The 20426-nt window shown below is 38.3% G+C and overlaps 1 protein-coding gene across 5 annotated transcripts in view; it reads right to left on the bottom strand.

Annotated features, from left to right (window-relative positions):
* FCHSD2 (FCH and double SH3 domains 2) overlaps positions 1–20426 on the bottom strand; it is a 301322-nt gene that overhangs the window by 102814 nt on the left and 178082 nt on the right. The window lies entirely within an intron of this gene.

Here is a 20426-nt window from a genome sequence, read left to right as displayed (position 1 = left end):
CTTTTGCTGTGCAGAAGTTCAGTTTGATGTAGTACTACTTATTTGTCACTGCTTTTGTTGCTTGTGCTTTGGTGTCATATGTAAAAAAATCAGTGCCAAGACCAATGTGAAGGAGTTCTTCTCCTGTGTCTTCTTATAGGAATTTTTGGCTCTCTTGTCAAATATTGAAAATATTGACCATATATGCAAGGGCATATTTCTCTTCTTTAAACTAAATTTTAGCTTTTCCTGGTTTCATTTAGGACATTTCTATTTTTCTTATTGATTTATAAAAACATTTTAACTCTCACAGTCATCTGCCTTATCAGATATTTAGAGGCAGCACAGAGAGGGGTTATGGTGGAAACTGTTGTCTTCCTAGGCACATGGTGGGACTGCACGTCCTAGCTTCCTCTGCTGTATGGTCTGGTCATGTGGCTAAGTCCATCCGTCCGTCCTTCCTTCCTTCCTTCCTTCCTTCCTTCCTTCCTTCCTTCCAGTTTTATTTATTTATTTTGAGAGAGAAAGAGAGCAACAGTAGAGGAGAGGCAGAGAGAGGGAGAGAGAGAATCCCAAGCAGGCTCCATGCTGTCAGCACAGAGCCTGATGTGGGGCTCAAACTCACAAACCCTGAGATCATGACCCAAGCTTTAACCAAGAGTTGGGTGCTCAAACGACTGAGCCACCCACGTGCCCCTCATGTGGATAAGTTCTTTCTAACACAATGTGAACAGAAGTAATATATGCCACTTTCACAACTAGATTTTAAGAAAATGGTATGTCTTCCTCATGTTCTCTTTCCTCTATCCACTGGATATAACTCAAATGAGTCAATGCCCCAGGCTTGGCCAAGCTGGTGATGACAGAAATTAGTTGAGTTACCTTGTTACACGGGTCCTTAAATAATTTCATGAGGTAGAACCTACCAATCTATCCTGAACTATTGCATGAGAAATAATTAACATCTACCTTATCTGAGCTATTACATTTTGGGTCTATTTTAGTGGTTTAACCTTTGTCCTAATTACTATAGAATTAGTATCTTGCATTAGGATGTTGCTGTAACAGAACATTAATAATACAGATGGCATCTGCTAAGCAGCAGAGCAGCAAGCAGTGAGGAAACAGATGCTGCAGACTGGGAAGCTTGCAATACTCATTACACCACGGCAAAACATCAGGTGACATTGTCGTCTGCATAACCTGGAAAGCAGACTAGGGTTATAGATCATATAGTTCTAGGGCAGTGTTTCTCAATCTTAGCACTTTGACTGTAGTAAAGCGCTTACTACAAGGTTTGGTACTTGGCTCAATAAATGTTAGTTACTGTTGTTATTATTATTGTATTACATGTTGAAAACATCTGGAAGGGTCAAATCACACCATGTAGTGTCTACCTTTGCTGGAATACTTAAAAATCTCCTCCTCACACTCAGATCAGATAAATATTGACCCATGTTTTTGTCTGTTACATTTATCTTTAATGAACCTATAATTTGGCCCAGTATGATGTAGGGATCAAAAGTTTTCTTTTTCTAGAGAACTTCAACTTCATTACCTTTATGATCTGTTATTTTCCCACTGTTTGAAGTGTACCTTTTCAGAGTTTATTTACACATTCTTAATATCTAACTAAAATCAATTGTGCTTGCTAGGAAATGAGTCTGAAGTTCAGTATACTAGATAAAGTTTTTAACCCATAAAGCTTAGGGTACATTCTTGTTGACAAGAATACCATAAAAAACATACTTTCTTTCACTTAAAAGATAACTTTCTGAATTCACATGCTGTTGGCACTCTCAACAGACATTTTTATTTAGAGCATTTTTATTTTTGGTAAGAACCAAAAAAATCCCTACATCTTCATGGTTTGTCTGCACATTGCCTGCATTGAAGATAAAGTTACAAAGGAAGAGCACCCATGAGTTTAATGCTTGGAAACTCCCTTTGTACTTTCATTTAGATTGGTCATGCTTGGTCACTCAGGTGAAGTTAACTCTCTCTTCTCTATTTTTATACCAGAAAGATATATAAGGTCTGTTAGGGAAAATACTAATCTAATATTAGTCTTCAATATTTTTAGAGTGAGAACAATTCCCTATGCTTTTGTGTTTACTTATATATATCAACTTTAACTATTATGGTAAGAAAATTTAGTTAAGATATATAAGAACTTATTAATACAGATAAAACATTAAGTTATATTGATTAGTGGAAAATCAGGGAAGATGGAAAGAGAAATGAATACTTAAAGAACACCTACTATGTATGAACCATTTACATGATTTTACAACTCTTGAAAGGATATTGTTAGAGATATTTCCGTAGATGAAGAAACAGGATCTTATAGGCTAAGAAATATAAGGCAATGAAAACCTAGTCCTGGAGGAGGGCTTTCTTGATAGAATTATCTGCTTTTTCTTAAGGTGAACAGTTCACATTTTCTAGAGCCCCTGGCCACACTGAAGCAAATAGAACTACTCCACTACTTCTAATATACTACAACTTTCAAAAATTTTGTTACTAGAAGTGGAAAGAATAAAAGGAACTTATGAAGTTACTGTACTACAATAGAAAATAAAATGTAATACTGGATATTAAGAAAAATAAGATATGCCAGAAAACATGAGATACCTAACAGTCTTGGAGCAGAAAGGAAGGTTACAGTTAGGGAAGAAGGACATTCTTTGAGAAATAGTCTTGAGAGAGTCTCCTAAGCATCAGAAACTAAGGCAGCAAGGGAAACTCTGGATCTCAGAAATGTATAGGTGGTGATGCACTCTTATCAATTCATTAATAAGTTCTTTTTCAAAATATCTCTAATCTCTAATTCTGCTTTCTGAAACATTTATGTACATTCTGAAAGTGAACTCTCTCTCTTAAAGGCCACGTGATAGCTAAGTTGACACTAATTCTCCTTACAAAATAAGTTAAACATCTAATTTATAGCTGTAAAAAACCAGATATTACTAATATATCACCAAAATTTTACCCAAATGTATTAAACATGAAGGTACAAAAAGTTGTTCAACAAACATTTATCAAGAGCCTACTATCTGCCAGGCATTATTCTAGGTAGCAGGGACACTGCATGGAAGAAAAATCAGACCAAAATCTCCGTTCTTAAATATTATGTCTGATCATAATAAATACAATACACATATAAATAAAGAAACAGAGAATGAGGAAAAGGATGCTAATTGGGTAGCCACATTTGAACAAAGAACTGAATGAAGTAAATGAGTAATAAGTTATGTGGATATCTGAGAGAATAGCTTGCTGAGGAAATAGGCAAGGGCAAAGGCCCTGAGGTAAGAGTATGATTGCTGTGGAATAAAAGAAGGCCAACACAGCTGAAGTACAGTGAGGGAAAGAGTGGTAGATTACATAGGACCTTGGTAAGAATTTTGACTTTTAAACTGAATGAGAAGAGAAACTACTAGTAGGTTTTGAGCAAAGGAATGACATAATCTGATGACATAATCTGATTTCAGTTTGCTTATTTATTTAAAATGTATTTATTTTTGAAAGAGACAGAAAGAGAGAGAGAGACAGAGTGCAAATGGGGGAGGGACAAAGAGAGGGGAACAGAAGATATGAAGTGGGCTCTGCACTGACAGCAGAGAGCCTGGTGTGGGGCTCAGACTCACAAACAGTGAGATCATGACCTGAGCTAAAGTTGGACACTTAACGGACTGAGCCACACAGACACCCCATGATTTTGGTTATAGAAAGCTCACTTTGGCTAGTGAGTGGAGAACAGACATTAAAGGGAAAAGCGGAAGGAAGCAGAGTCAATTAGAAGAGTCTTGCTAAAATACATGCAAGAGATAATAATAATGGTGGCTTGATTTAGAATAGTAGCAGTGGAGGTGGGGTAAATTGGTTCTATTTTAAAGGCAGAGCTGAAGGAATTTACCGTTGGGATGGATGTGAGGTTTGGAGGGGCAATAAGAATGGCACTGATGCTTCTGGCATGAGCAACTGCAATGATATAGTTGATGCTACTGAGATTGGGTAGCTTTGAGAGTAGCAAGTTTGGGAGGGGGAAATCAAAGGCTGTGTCGGTGACCAGAGTGAGTGGTTAGGAGATGAGTAATACACAAAGACACTGAGCATAAGTAAATACATGAGGATTACTGGAGCGAAGTTTCTCACTGTCAAAAAGACATTTATATACAAATATAGAAAAGGGGGAAGCTAGAAAGAATCTTAAGGTACTGGATTGGAATTGGACATTTCAATGTGAATTTCTGTTTACACAAACATAATACACACACACACACTGATATATAAATAAATATAGCTCTGTGTGTGTGTGTGTGTGTGTGTGTGTGTGTGTATACACACACTGAAAGGGGCTAGAAGCAATAGGCACACCAAGTGCCCAGAACTTAGTGTCTAAATATTATCTTCCACTAAAATGAAATAGGAGTGTTTGAGGAAACAGTTGATTCCAGAGTTGGGGCAAGGAAAGTAAATGATAAGCCTGGAACATCTTTCACAGAAAGGAAACGTCTAGAGAATGATGAGGACATATGTGAAGGACATGAGCTAGTTCAAAGGGACCCCCTACTGGTTGAGTATGGAGCAATTTGAGCATAATTAATATGAATAACAGCAACAAATTTCAATCCACTGAATAAAACAGAAATCCACAACCATGATAATGTAAACAATATCTGTAATATCCAGTCATATGCTCTTCCTATAATCCAACCCTATCTCTTGCCACACCCCTGCCGCACATTATACTGTAAAGATACTGAACTACTTATCTCTGAAGTACAGAATTAATGTTATCTCTATATTTGAAATGTTCTCACTTTGCCTGTCTGCCAGGAAAACTGAACTTGATTCGATTCTATAAATATTTACTGAGCACTCTTCTATGAAATAAAACACTGTAGTAAACCATACACAGTTCCTCCTTTCAATACCTTATAATCTACTGAGTGAGGCACAACAAGTCTTAGTTCAAAAGCTATTTCTGTGAAGCCTTTCCTGACTTTCCTCCTGTTTCCTCCAGTCTCATTACATTTGTACACACTGCCATTAGAGCATTTCTTATTGTAAAATAATTGTTTACTTGCCTGCTTAACTCTGCATTGTCGTTCCATGTGTGGAGCCTGTTTTTCATTTTTGTGTCCCTAGTACTTAGCACCATAAATAGATTTATGCATTAATACATTCAACGACTATATATGCTGGGTACCATATGAGGCTCCAGGGATACAAGTAAAAAGTAGACCCAACTTTGCTCTCATGAAATTTAAAGTATAGTAGGGTTGGGAGAAGAAGGTAAAGAGTACACTCAAGTATATAATTACAAATTAAAAGGAATATTATAAGGGAAGGAAGGCTGATGCTGTGAGAACTATAACAGGTATGGTTTGGGAAAGGCATCCCTGAAGAGATAGGTTTGAACTAGAATGTGAACCATGATTAACAGTTAAGAAAGTAATGAGGAGTCTGGGTGGCTCAGCTGGTTAGCTTCCGACTCCTGGTTTCAGCTCAGGTCATGATCTCAACAGTTTGTGAGTTCAAGCCCCACATCGGGTTCTGTGCTGACAGAGCAGAGCCTGCTGGGGTTCTCTCTTTGCCCTCTCTGTCCCTCCCTCCACTCACACTGTTTCTCTCACTCAAAATAAATAAATAAAAACTTAAAAAAAAAGAGTTACAGTAAGTGGGTATAATGATGAAAAGGATGGTTTTAGGCCAAGGGACGAACAAGTGCAAATACCCTGGAGGAGAGAGCCTGGTACTGGTGAGGAACTGAAAGACAGTCAATGACTGAAGTACAGAGTGATGGGGGGAGATATGAAATGAGGATAAAGGACAGGCACATAAGCAAAAAGCAGAAACAACTCAAATGTCCATCAACTGATGAATGGATAAACAAATGTGGCATGTCCATACAATGGAGTATTATTCAGCCATAAAAAAGATTAAGTATTGATACACACTATAACATGGATGAATTTTGAAAACATTATGCTAAGTGAAAGAAGCCACACACAAATGGCTACTACATACTACAAGATCCTGTTTATATGAAATGTCTAAAAGAGGAAAATCCATAGATACAGAAAGTAGATTTAGTAGTTGCCAGGAGGTGGTAGGAAAACAGGGAGTGACTACTAATAGGGTACAGGGGTTCTTTTGTGGGTAATGAAAACTTTCTGAAATTAGATTGTGGTCATAGTTATAAAACCTTGTGAATATAATAAAAAACACTGAATTGTATACTTTAAAATGGTAAATGTTATGTTACATGAATTATATCTGAGTTTTAAAAGATAAAGTTAGCAGAGAACATACATCTTTTAAATTATCTTGAGGCTTTCCAGTTTTATCTTCAGAATAGTAAGTGTACAGAGCAGATGCTCCAAAAATTACTTTTTAAAAAAAGCTTATTTATTTATTTTGAGAGAGAGAGAGAGAGAGAGAGAGAGAGAGAGAGAGAGAGAGAGAGAAAGAGAGTGAGACTGGGGTAGGGGCAGAGAGAGAGACAGAGAATCCCAAGCAGGCTCCACACTGTCAATGCAGAGCCCAATTAGAACTTGATTTCACCAACTGTGAGATTGTGACCTGAGCCAAAATCAAGAGTTGGACACTTAAATGACTTAGCTACTCAGGCGCCCCCCAAAATTACTTCTTTTTAAAAAATGTTTATTTATTTTTGAGAGAGAGACAGAGCACAAGTGGGGGAGGGGCAGAAAGAGAGGGAGACACAGAATCCAAAGCAGGCTCCAGACCCTAAGCTGTCAGCACAGAGCCCGACACAGAGCTCGAACTCACAGACTGTGAGATCATGACCTGAGCCAAAGTCAGACACTTAACCAACTGAGCCATCCAGGCACCCCCAAAATTACTTTTTGAACAAATAAAAAGACTTTTTGATAGATAAACTCAATAGTCTGTAATAGTGAGAGATGTGTCATTTGATTTAAAACTATTATTTATAATTCTCCTTCCTAGAAAATGTCTTTAGGCAGACCTGAAGCTTTTATTCAGAGTTACTCCTTTCCAGAGAGTCATCTGTTAGATGTGCTATGTTATTTGTAGTTATGCCTTGATGCGTCTATCACAAAAAGATAATATGTGAAGATGAACCAGGGCCCAGATTACAAGTAGGATGAGAATCACTGTGGCACAGATATCTCAGTAGGGAGTCCTGAATGGGAGTTTGTCTTGCCAAATAATATTTTATCTCTAACTATAAATCTTAATTTCCTAAACAAGATTTTATTCTAATTTCCAAAATGATAGTGCTGAAGTAGAATTTCAGAAAGCCCCATAAACATGCTACTGTTTTTTGGCAGCATTAAAGGCCATGAACTACTCCATGAGCATAAGGCCTACGTCAGGATGCTTCTGACTAATCATCTTCACTTCAGAGATCCAGCCTTAATGGTTTTATAATAGCAATGTTAAAAGATATGCCACAAATTGATAAAAATAACAAAAGAAAAACCAAGACCAGTTAGTCTTCCCTTTAAAACTTGTTGAGTACTACTAACATTAAGGCCTCATTCAAGGATTCACCTTACGTGACAAACATGGTTTTTATTATACACACGTGTACATATACAGTTCTATATACATTACTACCTTTTCTACAGATTTTTTTCTTCCTGAGAGAGACTGAGAGCATGAGAGGTAGTAGGAAAGAGAGAGAATCTCAAGCAGGCTTCACACCCAATGTGGAGCCCAATGCGTGTTCTTAGGGTTGTGAGATCATGACCTAAGCCAAAATCAAGAGTCAGATGCTTAAATGACTGAGCCACCCAGACACCCCAGTTTTTTTTTTTTAACTAAAGTTTATTTTTGAGAGAGAAGGAGAAAGCACACATGGGGAAGGGGTAAAGAGAGAGGAAGAGAGAGAATCCCAAGCAGGCCGCACACTGTCAGGGTGTAGCCCGACGTGGGGCTTGATCCCATGAACCATGAGACCATGACCTTAGCGGAGACCATGACCTTAGCGGAGACCATGACCTGAGCTGAAATCAAGAGTCAGACACTTAATCAACTGAGCCACCCAGGCACCCCCATAGCATGTTATTTGTGATAAACACAATTCTTGGGTTGACTGAGTGGCTCAGTCAGTTAAGCATCCAACTTTGGCTCAGGTCATGATCTCACAGTTCAAGCTCTGTGTCAGGATCTGTGCTGATAGCTCAGAGCCTGGAGCCTGCTTCAGATTCTTTGTCTCCCTCTCTCTCTGCCCCTCCCCCATTCATGCTCGGTCCCTCTCAAAAATAAATAAAATGTTAAAATTTTTAATGAAAAAATTAAAAATTAAAAAAAGAGAAATACAATTATTATGTTTAAAGGCTTTACTGAATGAAATTTAAAACCTACACATTGGTCATACCAGATAAACATCACCAAATGCACACAAGTGAGACCTGACCTTCATCACAGGAATAGGGCACTATATTCAGAAAAACACCTGTCCATAGCTAGGGACTATTTTAAGCCATGACTAAGCACCTCAGTGATAGAATATAATCTCTATTATATTTTGTGACACCATTACATCAGTATGAGAATCATAACCAACAGCCACCAAAATTTACCAGCAATAGATGAATATTATTTGCCTTTTCAAAAAGGTCTTAAAAGGAGAAAGAGAGGGAGAAGTCTTGATAAATGATTTATAAACAAAGAAAACTTGCTAAAGCCATAAATGGCTAAGAATGTTGAAGATTCTGTTAGTTCAAATATCACTTCCTTTCTTAACCCCAAAGCTAATGCCATCGATGTCTACTACGTCAAATTTTTTTTTTTTTAATGTATTTTATTTTATTTTTGGGACAGAGAGAGACAGAGCATGAATGGGTGAGGGGCAGAGAGAGAGGGAGACACAGAATCGGAAACAGGCGGGGCGCCTGGGTGGCGCCGTCGGTTAAGCGTCCGACTTCAGCCAGGTCACGATCTCGCGGTCCGTGAGTTCGAGCCCCGCGTCAGGCTCTGGGCTGATGGCTCGGAGCCTGGAGCCTGTTTCCTATTCTGTGTCTCCCTCTCTCTCTGCCCCTCCCCCGTTCATGCTATGTCTCTCTCTGTCCCAAAAATAAATTAAAAAAAAAAAAAAAAAAAAAACGTTGAAAAAAAAAAGAATCGGAAACAGGCTCCAGGCTCCGAGCCATCAGCCCAGAGCCTGACGCGGGGCTCGAACTCACGGACCGCGAGATCGTGACCTGGCTGAAGTAGGACGCTTAACCGACTGCGCCACCCAGGTGCCCCATACTACGTCAAATTTTTAACCAACAATAAATATATCACAGAATCAAGGAAGATTACTGGATACCTAATAGTCTACAATTCCAGTGAGTAAAAACAATTCAATATTTCTATTATATAAAAAAACAAATATAATAATTAAACTTAATGGAAAATATACTTCATAGAAAACTGCATTAAAAAGCTAACAGTCAGGGGTGCCTGGATGGCTCAGTTGGGTGTCCAACTTTGGCTCAGGTCATGATCTCACAACTGGTGGGTTCGAGTCCCACATCAGGCTCTGTGCTAGCAGCACAGAGCCTGGAACCTGCTTCAGATTCTGTGTCTCTGTCTCTCTGCTCCTCTCCTGCTCACGTTCTCTCTCTCTCTCTCTCTCTCTCTCTCTCTCTCTCTCTATCTCTCAAAAATAAATAAACATTAAAAAAACCTCATAGCCAAATATCTAACCTAATATTTAGTTGAAGAAAAAAAAGGCTACTTTAAAAAAAATTTTTTTTTTTTTGGTGAAAGAAAATTTATTTATTTTTTATTTATTTATTTTTTTAATATATGAAATTTATTGTCAAATTGGTTTCCATACAACACCCAGTGCTCATCCCAAAAGATGCCCTCTTCAATGTCCATCACCTACCGTACCCTCCCTCCCACCCCCATCAACCCTCAGTTTGTTCTCAGTTTTTTTTTTTTGTTGTTGTTTTGTTTTTAAATTTTTTTTCAACGTTTTTTATTTATTTTTGGGACAGAGAGAGACAGAGCATGAACGGGGGAGGGGCAGAGAGAGAGGGAGACACAGAATCGGAAACAGGCTCCAGGCTCCGAGCCATCAGCCCAGAGCCTGACGCGGGGCTCGAACTCACGGACCGCGAGATCGTGACCTGGCTGAAGTAGGACGCTTAACCGACTGCGCCACCCAGGTGCCCCATACTACGTCAAATTTTTAACCAACAATAAATATATCACAGAATCAAGGAAGATTACTGGATACCTAATAGTCTACAATTCCAGTGAGTAAAAACAATTCAATATTTCTATTATATAAAAAAACAAATATAATAATTAAACTTAATGGAAAATATACTTCATAGAAAACTGCATTAAAAAGCTAACAGTCAGGGGTGCCTGGATGGCTCAGTTGGGTGTCCAACTTTGGCTCAGGTCATGATCTCACAACTGGTGGGTTCGAGTCCCACATCAGGCTCTGTGCTAGCAGCACAGAGCCTGGAACCTGCTTCAGATTCTGTGTCTCTGTCTCTCTGCTCCTCTCCTGCTCACGTTCTCTCTCTCTCTCTCTCTCTCTCTCTCTCTCTCTATCTCTCAAAAATAAATAAACATTAAAAAAACCTCATAGCCAAATATCTAACCTAATATTTAGTTGAAGAAAAAAAAGGCTACTTTAAAAAAAAATTTTTTTTTTTTGGTGAAAGAAAATTTATTTATTTTTTATTTATTTATTTTTTTAATATATGAAATTTATTGTCAAATTGGTTTCCATACAACACCCAGTGCTCATCCCAAAAGATGCCCTCTTCAATGTCCATCACCTACCGTACCCTCCCTCCCACCCCCATCAACCCTCAGTTTGTTCTCAGTTTTTTTTTTTTTTTGTTGTTTTGTTTTTAAATTTTTTTTCAACGTTTTTTATTTATTTTTGGGACAGAGAGAGACAGAGCATGAACGGGGGAGGGGCAGAGAGAGAGGGAGACACAGAATCGGAAACAGGCTCCAGGCTCCGAGCCATCAGCCCAGAGCCTGACGCGGGGCTCGAACTCACGGACCGCGAGATCGTGACCTGGCTGAAGTCGGACGCTTAACCGACTGCGCCACCCAGGCGCCCCTGTTCTCAGTTTTTAAGAGTCTCTTATGCTTTGGCTCTCTCCCACTCTAACCTCTTTTTTTTTTCCTTCCCCTCCCCCATGGGTTTCTGTTAAGTTTCTCAGGATCCACATAAGAGTGAAAACATAAGGTATCTGTCTTTCTCTGTATGGCTTATTTTACTTAGCATCACACTCTCCAATTCCATCCACGTTGCTACAAAGGGCCATATTTCATTCTTTCTCATTGCCACGTAGTACTCCATTGTGTATATAAACCACAATTTCTTTATCCATTCATCAGTTGATGGACATTTAGGCTCTTTCCACAATTTGGCTATTGTTGAGAGTGCTGCTATAAACATTGGGGTACAAGTGAAAAGGGTTACTTTAATGGCATTTTAGAATTCTTTCTTCAATGTCAAACATTTTAAAGCTTCATTAAAAACTCTGTTAGTAGTACGCTTAGCAAATATTCTCATGCCTCTCTCCAAGACCAATGGAACCAGTGGTTTTCACTGTAACTCACTTTCATAAGTGCTCATACAACTCCATCCCTATGAAATCCCATCCTTGGTCACCAGAGCCTACTGACATCCTACTACTCACTATGTAAGGCCTATTCAAGATGCAAATTCTTCCATGGAGAAAGGTCCTCCATGAAGAAAGACCAGTGCAACCTCTCCCTCGTCATTTGGATGCTAGGTATAAAACAGGGGAGAGAACAAAATATTTGCTGTCAGGAATCTTACATTCTACTGAGATCTGATGGCCTACAGCTATCTGTACTGCTTACATTCATAAAACACATGACTAGAAGCTATTAATGCACATATAGGGTTGCCTTAAGGATTAAATGAAATCATATGAATGTAAATCCTATATAGAATAAAAGCTAAATAAATAATGGCTATTACTATTAAATGTTCTTAAATTATAGTTATTTTTTGGATGTCTTAGTTCTACTTCTAATTTCTAAAGTCCCTGACAGCAAGGATTCACAGTGTTCAGCTCATTTTGTTGGTAAAAAGGCACTTAAAATTATTTGCTATGCAGGGTAAAAATAATAAAAGCGCAGCCTTAAAAATGAACAGAATTCTGACACATGCTCTAACACAGATGAATCCTGAAGACATTACACTAAGTGAAATAAAGCAGACACAGAAGGACAAACACTATATGATTCCACTTACATGAGGTACTTTACGGTAGTCAGATTCACATACAGAAAAAAGAATAGTGGTTTTCAGGAGGCCAGAGGAGAAAGGAATGGGAGTTATTGTTTAGTGTACATAGAGTTTCAGTTTGGGAAGATGAAAAAGTCCTGAAGATGGATAGTGGTGATGGTTGCACAATACTGCATGAGTACTTAATGCCACTGAACTGTATATACAGAAATGGTTAGGTCCATATTAGACTTCTGGGGAAGATGGCTGAGTAGGAGGATCCTAAGCTCACCTTGTCCCATAGATACAAGTAGATAACACCCACATCAGTACAACCCAGAAAATGACCTAAAGACCGGCAGAAGAGACTCTCCACAGCTAAATGTAAAGGCTATATCAAAGAGGGTAGGAAGAGAGGCGACACAATTGGGACCAAACAGACCCATGGAACTGGCCACGGGAGGAAATCCAGGGGGTGGAGAGGGGAGAGAAACACTCTTACACCAAGCACCCTAGGCACGGGGAAGGGGAACCAGAGTGAGGAAGACAAATCCCCATAACTCTGAAAACCAGGGGCTTAACTTAACACCTGGAACTTTAAAAATTAGCGGGCTCAGCTCTGGAAGAGTCTGGGGGCAAAAAAATACTGAGTTCCCCTCCTCTGAAAAACAAACAAGAAAATACTGAGTCCCCACCTTTTTTTTTTTTCAATATATGAAATTTATTGTCAAATTGGTTTCCATACAACACCCAGTGCTCATGCCAAAAGGTGCCCTCCTCAATACCCATCACCCACCCTCCCCTCACTCCCACCCCCCATCAACCCTCAGTTTGTTCTCAGTTTTTAACAGTCTCTTATGCTTTGGCTCTCTCCCACTCTAACCTCTTTTTTTTTCCATCCCCTCCCCCATGGGTTTCTGTTAAGTTTCTCAGGATCCACATAAGAGTGAAAACATAAGGTATCTGTCTTTCTCTGTATGGCTTATTTCACTTAGCATAACACTCTCCAATTCCATCCATGTTGCTGCAAAGGGCCATATTTCATTCTTTCTCATTGCCACGTAGTACACCATTGTGTATATAAACCATAATTTCTTTATCCATTCATCAGTTAATGGACATTTAGGCTCTTTCCATAATTTGGCTATTGTTGAGAGTGCAGCTATAAACATTGGGGTACAAGTGCCCCTATGCATCAGTGCTCCTGTATCCGTTGGGTAAATTCCTAGCAGTGCTATTGCTAGGTCATAGGGTAGGTCTATTTCTAATTTTTTGAGGAACCTCCACACTGTTTTCCAGAGTGGCTGCACCAGTTTGCATTCCCACCAACAGTGCAAGAGGGTTCCCGTTTCTCCACATCCTCTCCAGCATCTATAGTCTCCTGATTTGTTCATTTTGGCCCCCCACCTTTTAAGAAATAGCGCAAGAGCCCTGAGATACAGCACAGAGGCAGTAGTTAGGAAAATGCCTGGGGTATATGGGAAGATTTATTTACTAATCTCAAAGTGTGTGCTGGAGGGGTAGGTCATTGGGAGATTTCTCCAAGAACAAAAGAGCTGCTGGTGGGTGCTATTTCCCTCCCGCAGCCTAGATACACTGACACCAGCAGAACCATTTCAGTGCCAACACTCTCCACCTAGCTCACTAACAGACTGCCCTTCCCACCCATCTGTACTTCGGCAGATCCACACCCTCAAACCAGTTGGCCTTGGCAAGAGTTTCGGGCAGCTGCAGGTTCCCTCCCACAGCAGACTTCCACACACCTTGCTAATACCTCCTGCCTCACTCCCATATTTTCCTATGCCCTGCCCCCTTCCAATATACCCTAGGCCAGAACCCTTTCAAAGTGGTACCACAAGCCTGAAAGTGTGGAAGCAGCACCAACAAGGGCCAGCACCACTCCAAAATGACTTCTACCCCAAGAAGGGTGGAAGATAACCACATACACCAGTCGGACTGTGGCCCCAGCAGTGGGCTGGGGGCAGACCTGTGGTCTGACTGCAGACCCCACCCCAAAAGAAGCTTCTTGGGGGACAATACAGGGAAAGTGCCCTGCGCTTTGGTGCTACTGCATCTCTAACAAATGCCTGGTCTGACTCAACTCAAGCCCAAGGTGGCTTCAGACTAGCCCACTAACAACACAGGGACTAAACCCTGCAGAGAGAGACAGGCAGAGACACACTGCAGATGACTAGACTGAAGGTAAAAGCGACTCAGCCACATGCAACACACACATGAAACACCAGGTGCTGGTGAGCAGGGGATTACACTGCAGGGCATGCCAGGACCTCTTGTTCATAAGGCCACTACTTTCAAGAGCAAGAGACACAGCTAACTTTCATAACACATAGAAACAGATGCAGAGAGTTAGACAAAAAGAGGAGACGGAGGAATATGTCCTAAATGAAAGAATTCCACATATGAGTGAAATCATACAGTAGCTGTCTTTTTCTGACTGGACAGCAACATGTACAAAAAGGAAACTGGACCACTTTCTTACACCATACACAAAAATAAACTCAAAATGGATTAAGACCTAAATGTGAGATCTGAAACTATAAAAATCCTAGAGGAACACAGGCAGTAACTTCTCTGACATTGGCAGTAGTAGCAATGTTTTTCTAGGTAAGTCTCCTGAGGCAAGGGAAATAAAAGCAAAAATGAACCATTGGGAGTACATCAAAATAAAAACCTTTTGCACAGCAAAGGAAACAATCAACAAAACTAAAAGTGAACCTATTGAATAGAAGAAGATATGTGCAAATGACATACCTGATAAAGTGTCGGTCAGTATTTAAAATATATAAACACACACACACAAAAACACAACACAAAAAAACCCACCAAATAATTCAATTTTAAAATGGGCAAAGACACGAACAGATGTTTTTATAAAAAAGACATACTGATGGCCAATAGACACATGAAAAGATGCTCAATATCATTAGTCATCAGGAAAATACAAATTAAAACCACAATGAGATATCATTCGCACCTATCAGAATGACTAATATCAAAAACATAAGAAACAACAAGTGTTGGTGAGGATGTGGAGGAAAAGGAACCCTCATTTACTATTAGTGGGAATGCAAACTGGTACAGCCTCTGTGGAAAACACTATGGGGATTCCTCAAAAAATTAAAAATAGAATTCCCATATGATCCAGTAATTCCATTACAGGGTGTTTACCCAAAGAATACAAAAACACTAATTCAAAGAGATATATGCACCCTTATGTTTATTGCAGCATTATTTACAATAGCTCAATTACGGAAGCAACCCAAGTGTCCACTGATAGATAGATGGGATATATATATATATATATTCAAAGGAACGACGGGGGACAGAGTTGCCTCCAATTTAGAAAATTTCGGCCACTGATGGAAAGACAAATCATGGATAATCATAAGGGTATGGTTAATATATACACTTGGGATTCAAACAATATTAATAAAAATTGGACCAAATGACTACTCTTTTCTAAGAAAGAGGGCATAAAGAAAGAGGATACAAAGTAAGAAAAGCAGAGAGCCAACCTTGAGATTTGGGGATTTCCATGCTAATTTGTTAAGCGAACAAACGTTATTAGGTGAATGAGAAGTACAATAGCTAGAGAGTTAGTTGGCAGGGAAACCAGAAGAGCTATGATTTAAAATTTCGAAAAACGAGTTCTACAATCTCTCAAGTGAATGAGGAAGGCTTTTGGAGTAATAAGTAATTAGCTAGAAAAGCCATAAAAATAAGGGACCTAGATACCAATAATGACTTTTTCTTCATTTAATCAAAACAAACATCTGCAAAAGATATGCCATGTTATCGTATTTTCTAGGTTTCTGTCACATAGAAAGATGTTTAACTTTTATTACTTTGTTCAATTATATAGTACATATTTTATATATATGTAAATATATACAAAATGTACATAATATGTATATTTATGTATGTACAATATGTACATACAATATGTACAAAATATGTACATATTTTATATATATGTATATATATAAAATAACATATATAACAAATTACTTTGTTCAATTATATATGATAAATATATCACCCAGATATATTTAGCTTCCACTGAAGACGATAAGCATTTGTGTAGAAATAAGGTCCTAGTGTTACAAAACTTTTCAAATCCTTCATTAGATTGACATTTCTTCTCTTTTCTACTATGATACACTGTGCTTCATCCTTCCTTATCCAAACCACTAAGAAAATATTCCACAAGCTAATAAAAGTATCAGTTTATACACTGTACGAGAATATGCTACCAAAAAAAAAAAAAAAAAAAGGAATTCTAAGGAACAAACTTACTTCCCAGCAGCCAATACAACTGCTATCTATAGATGTGATAAAATCGGTTGTCTGGTTTCCATGTCCTAGCAATAGCTTTTTTGTTTTGTTTTAGTGTGGAGTTCAAAAATAACTGCCTGATGATACACAGACACAGAGCAGTATATTTAGTATCTGTTTTAATCAGTATTGGCATAAGGAATACAAAATATTCCTTGGGGAACCTGTCTAAATACTTGTATTTAGACACATGATCTTATTATAGCAGGGGAGAATTTGCAATTTTCAATTATTAATTTTATTTTACAGTTCTCTCAGAATTTATGATATTCACAGTAGGCTACTACTAATTATACTCCTCTTTACTATCAAGAAGATTGGAATGGTATGTAGAAAAGAACAGTGTGATCTGTAGTAAAGAGAACACAGGCTCTGAAGTCATAGAGACTCTGAATTAAGTCCTGGCTATTATATACATACCCAATGAACCTCACTGAGCCTCTGCTACCTGATTTGTAAAACAGGGATAATGATATTTAGTTTGAAAGATGTCATGAAAACTAAATGAAATCACGTATTTACAAGTACCTAGACAGAGAGCCTAGCCATGCTTGACACCCAATGACACCCAAATAGCTGCTTCACTCTCATTCCCAGGCATTTAAGGTCTCTTCTGTAATTTTTTTCCCTCTTCTACATGTTTAACCTAAGAATACAATGTCCAATAAATGTAAGAAGAAAAGAGAATAATCAGTTGTTTTGATCCTGAAAAGGCAGAAGGGGATAAGATATCCAAAGCTAAGGTGAAAAGATCATCTTTAGACAGGATAAACAACTCAAAGGTTGGGGTTCCCTGGCGGAGTCTTGAACATGCATGAAGGCAGATAATGGGAAAATAATGGAGTTCCCTTTTAATAGCTTGTATTTTCTCTGTAAATTAGGAAGAAAGACCACTTGCTAAGTGTGAAAGAGAAGAGGAAAGTTTGAGGTTTGAGATGGAAAAAGTTGAAAAAAGTGTTAAAAATAGTAGGGAAAGTTAACCAGGGAAATACAGCAGGATATCTGAGCAGTGTCGAGGGTCCATTTGAGACTGGGTTCCACATTAATTTATGAACATGAGTGTGTTCTGTTCTGTTGAAAGATTTTCTTCAGTAGTACTCGGCTACTTAGATGCGGGTACAAAGAAAGAGGTTATCTGCGTTCAACTTGAGTTAGAATTTCATTTCATTTCATTTCTAGTCTAGTCATAATGAACTATGAACACTAAACTAGGATAAAGGGGAAAAAAAATGAGAAGGGATAATATGCTAAAGTGTTTAGGAGTAATACTAAGAGTAACACTAAGCAATCAAAAAAAAGATAGCTGTTATTATCATTAACTATGGTCCTCTAGCAGAAAGTAATTTCATTATTCTAATTTGTAATCATTTCTTTAAAAAAATTTTTGTTAATGTTTATTTGTTTTTGAGAGAGAGAAAGACAAGAGTGAGAGCTGGGGAGGGGCAGAGAGCGGGGGAGACACAGGATCCAAAGCAGGCTCCAGGCTCTGAGCTGTCAGCTGACTCGGGCTAGAATTCACCTGAAAGCCAAAGTTGGATGCTTAACTGACTGAGTCACCCCCTAATTTATAATCATTTTTATGCATCTCTCTCTCTTTCACCAGATTGAGCTCTTTGAGGATAAAAAGAGTATATTGCTTATCTTTGATTCTTCCCAAAGTGTGGTCCAGTAGCTACCACACTATGACTACTAAAAGCACATAATTAAATCAGTGAATCAAATATCTTGCTTCTAAGCTATTCAGAGGGGTTTTTGGTTTGTTTGTTTATTTGTTTTTAAGATTCTAGCTAGGGCATTAGAACCTTAACAACAATTCAGAAAATAAGACATTTCTAAGAAAGGGCCACTGTCAATTCAATGATAGAATCTTACTTAGTAGCTACAATACAATGGATAAGAGTTTTCCAAAAATGCAGACTACAGAATTAACATGAGGAAGAAAATGAATTAACACAGACACAACATGAAAACTGAGAATACATTTTTCTATTTTAAGGGAAGGAAGGAGACTCCTGCCTTTATTTTTATCATTTCAGGACCTTACAATGTCTCATGAAATGAGTAATCTGAAGCATAACCTACCCAATGCTGATCAAATATCTGCATTAGAACTTCAAAGTAACTTCAAAGCTATATAATATGAGAGCTGGCTAGGTCCATTAACTTAATCTTTGTTTTGGGGCAGAGGGCAGACCCCCAAAAGAATACTGTACCTTTCCCAGTTTATCAAAGGCCATAGGGTTTTAAGAAAGAGATCTTTTTTGGCTGTAGATTCAATTTAAAAAACATAAAGATTTTATTTTTGCTGCTGCTTAAACTAATATGTTCATTTTAAAGTATTCAAAGGGAAAATATATAGTCAACAGTTTTGACTGTATATAGGGAATCACAACTTTGAATTGCAAGCTGTACTGAGTATCTTCTTTAATAATGGATTGTTTGAGACTGTGTGTGTGTGTGTGTGTGTGTGTGTGTTTGTGTGTGTGTGTGTATTTTTCCCCCCTAGAGAAACTATGTTATAATGAGAGATCAAGTCTCTTGTTGGTTCTTGTAAGTATGAAGCACCATGTGACACCTACTAAGATATTAAAATGCCTAAGCCTCTAGGTCCAACATTTAAGGGAAAACGTATGCAGACTTTTCATCTGAGATGTCAAAAGAAACTCTTGTTTTTCTTACCACTTGTATTTTAACCAGTAGAAATCAAAACAGGCTAGGAAAAAGGGATTTCAGGCAGTGAACAAAAAGGAAAGAAAAAATTCTGCAACTGGATACTTCTTAGCCCAGTTTCACTCTTGCCATCACTCCTATTTTTTCCTGAAGGAACCAGGAAATGTCCTGTCTCTACTTTCAAGGAAAGAACTTATAGTTCCTACATAGAGTTTATCTCCTTCCCAGAGCCACTGTAGAAAAAAGAGCACCCACTCCTACTGCATCCCCATTCTCAACACTTATGATTTGTAAAGCAAGCAATTCAATGAAAGTAATACGTTTTGACAGTCAATAAGACCAACACATTTGAGGGGTGCCTGGGTGGTTCAGTCAGTCGAGCATCTGGTTCTTGATTTCGGCACAGGTCACAATCCAATGGTCGTGGGACTGAGCCCCATGTCGGGCCCCGCGCTGAGCAAGGAGCCTGCTTAGGATTCATTCTCTCTCTCTCTCTGTCTGTCCCTCTCTCTCTCCCCCCGACCCCAATGCCTCTGCCCCTCCCCCACTCTCTCTCTAAAATGAAAAATTCAAAAAAACATTAAGAAAATAACAATGCATTTGAAAAGGAAGGTTTGAAAATATAAGAGAAAGACAGAATAATCAAATGTTGGGTCCTTGAGAAGACAGGAGAAAATGAGATACACTCTATGTAAAATTATATACCAGCAACAAGTGGGGAGCTGGCAGTAAGTTAAAAAGGTTTTCTTCTCCACCTCTTTTCCTTTACTTCAGTGAAAGTTAAAGATACACATAGATGTATAATCAAAGATCAAGATAGAGTTTGAGTACATAAGAGACATAATACAATCTATCTACATTTCAGGGTGATATCCAGGGTAGAGACATTTTCATAGAACTACTAGGCATTTTCTTGTCTTCTCATGGACACCCAAAATCATAAAACATTAATGTACAAGTTTCCATAACAATTAAGGATAAAATTGTGAAATTTAAAAAATCTAAGCTTTAAAAAAAAAATCTTATTTTGTATTTTATATATTAATAGCCATTATATAGTAAACATCTGCCACTTGCTAGAGACTAATACATAATACAGTCTTTTACTGTGATTTGGTTTTGAATGATATTTTACATTAAAAATTAATTCAAAATTACCTGAAAGAGAGGCTACCCAAACAGTATCAAGTATACTTCA

This window comes from Neofelis nebulosa, chromosome 10 (assembly GCF_028018385.1).
Source record: "Neofelis nebulosa isolate mNeoNeb1 chromosome 10, mNeoNeb1.pri, whole genome shotgun sequence".
In the NCBI taxonomy this organism is placed as follows: Eukaryota; Metazoa; Chordata; class Mammalia; order Carnivora; family Felidae; genus Neofelis; species Neofelis nebulosa.
Note: the sequence above shows the minus strand (reverse complement) of the source record. Positions and strands in the feature narration are given on the sequence as shown.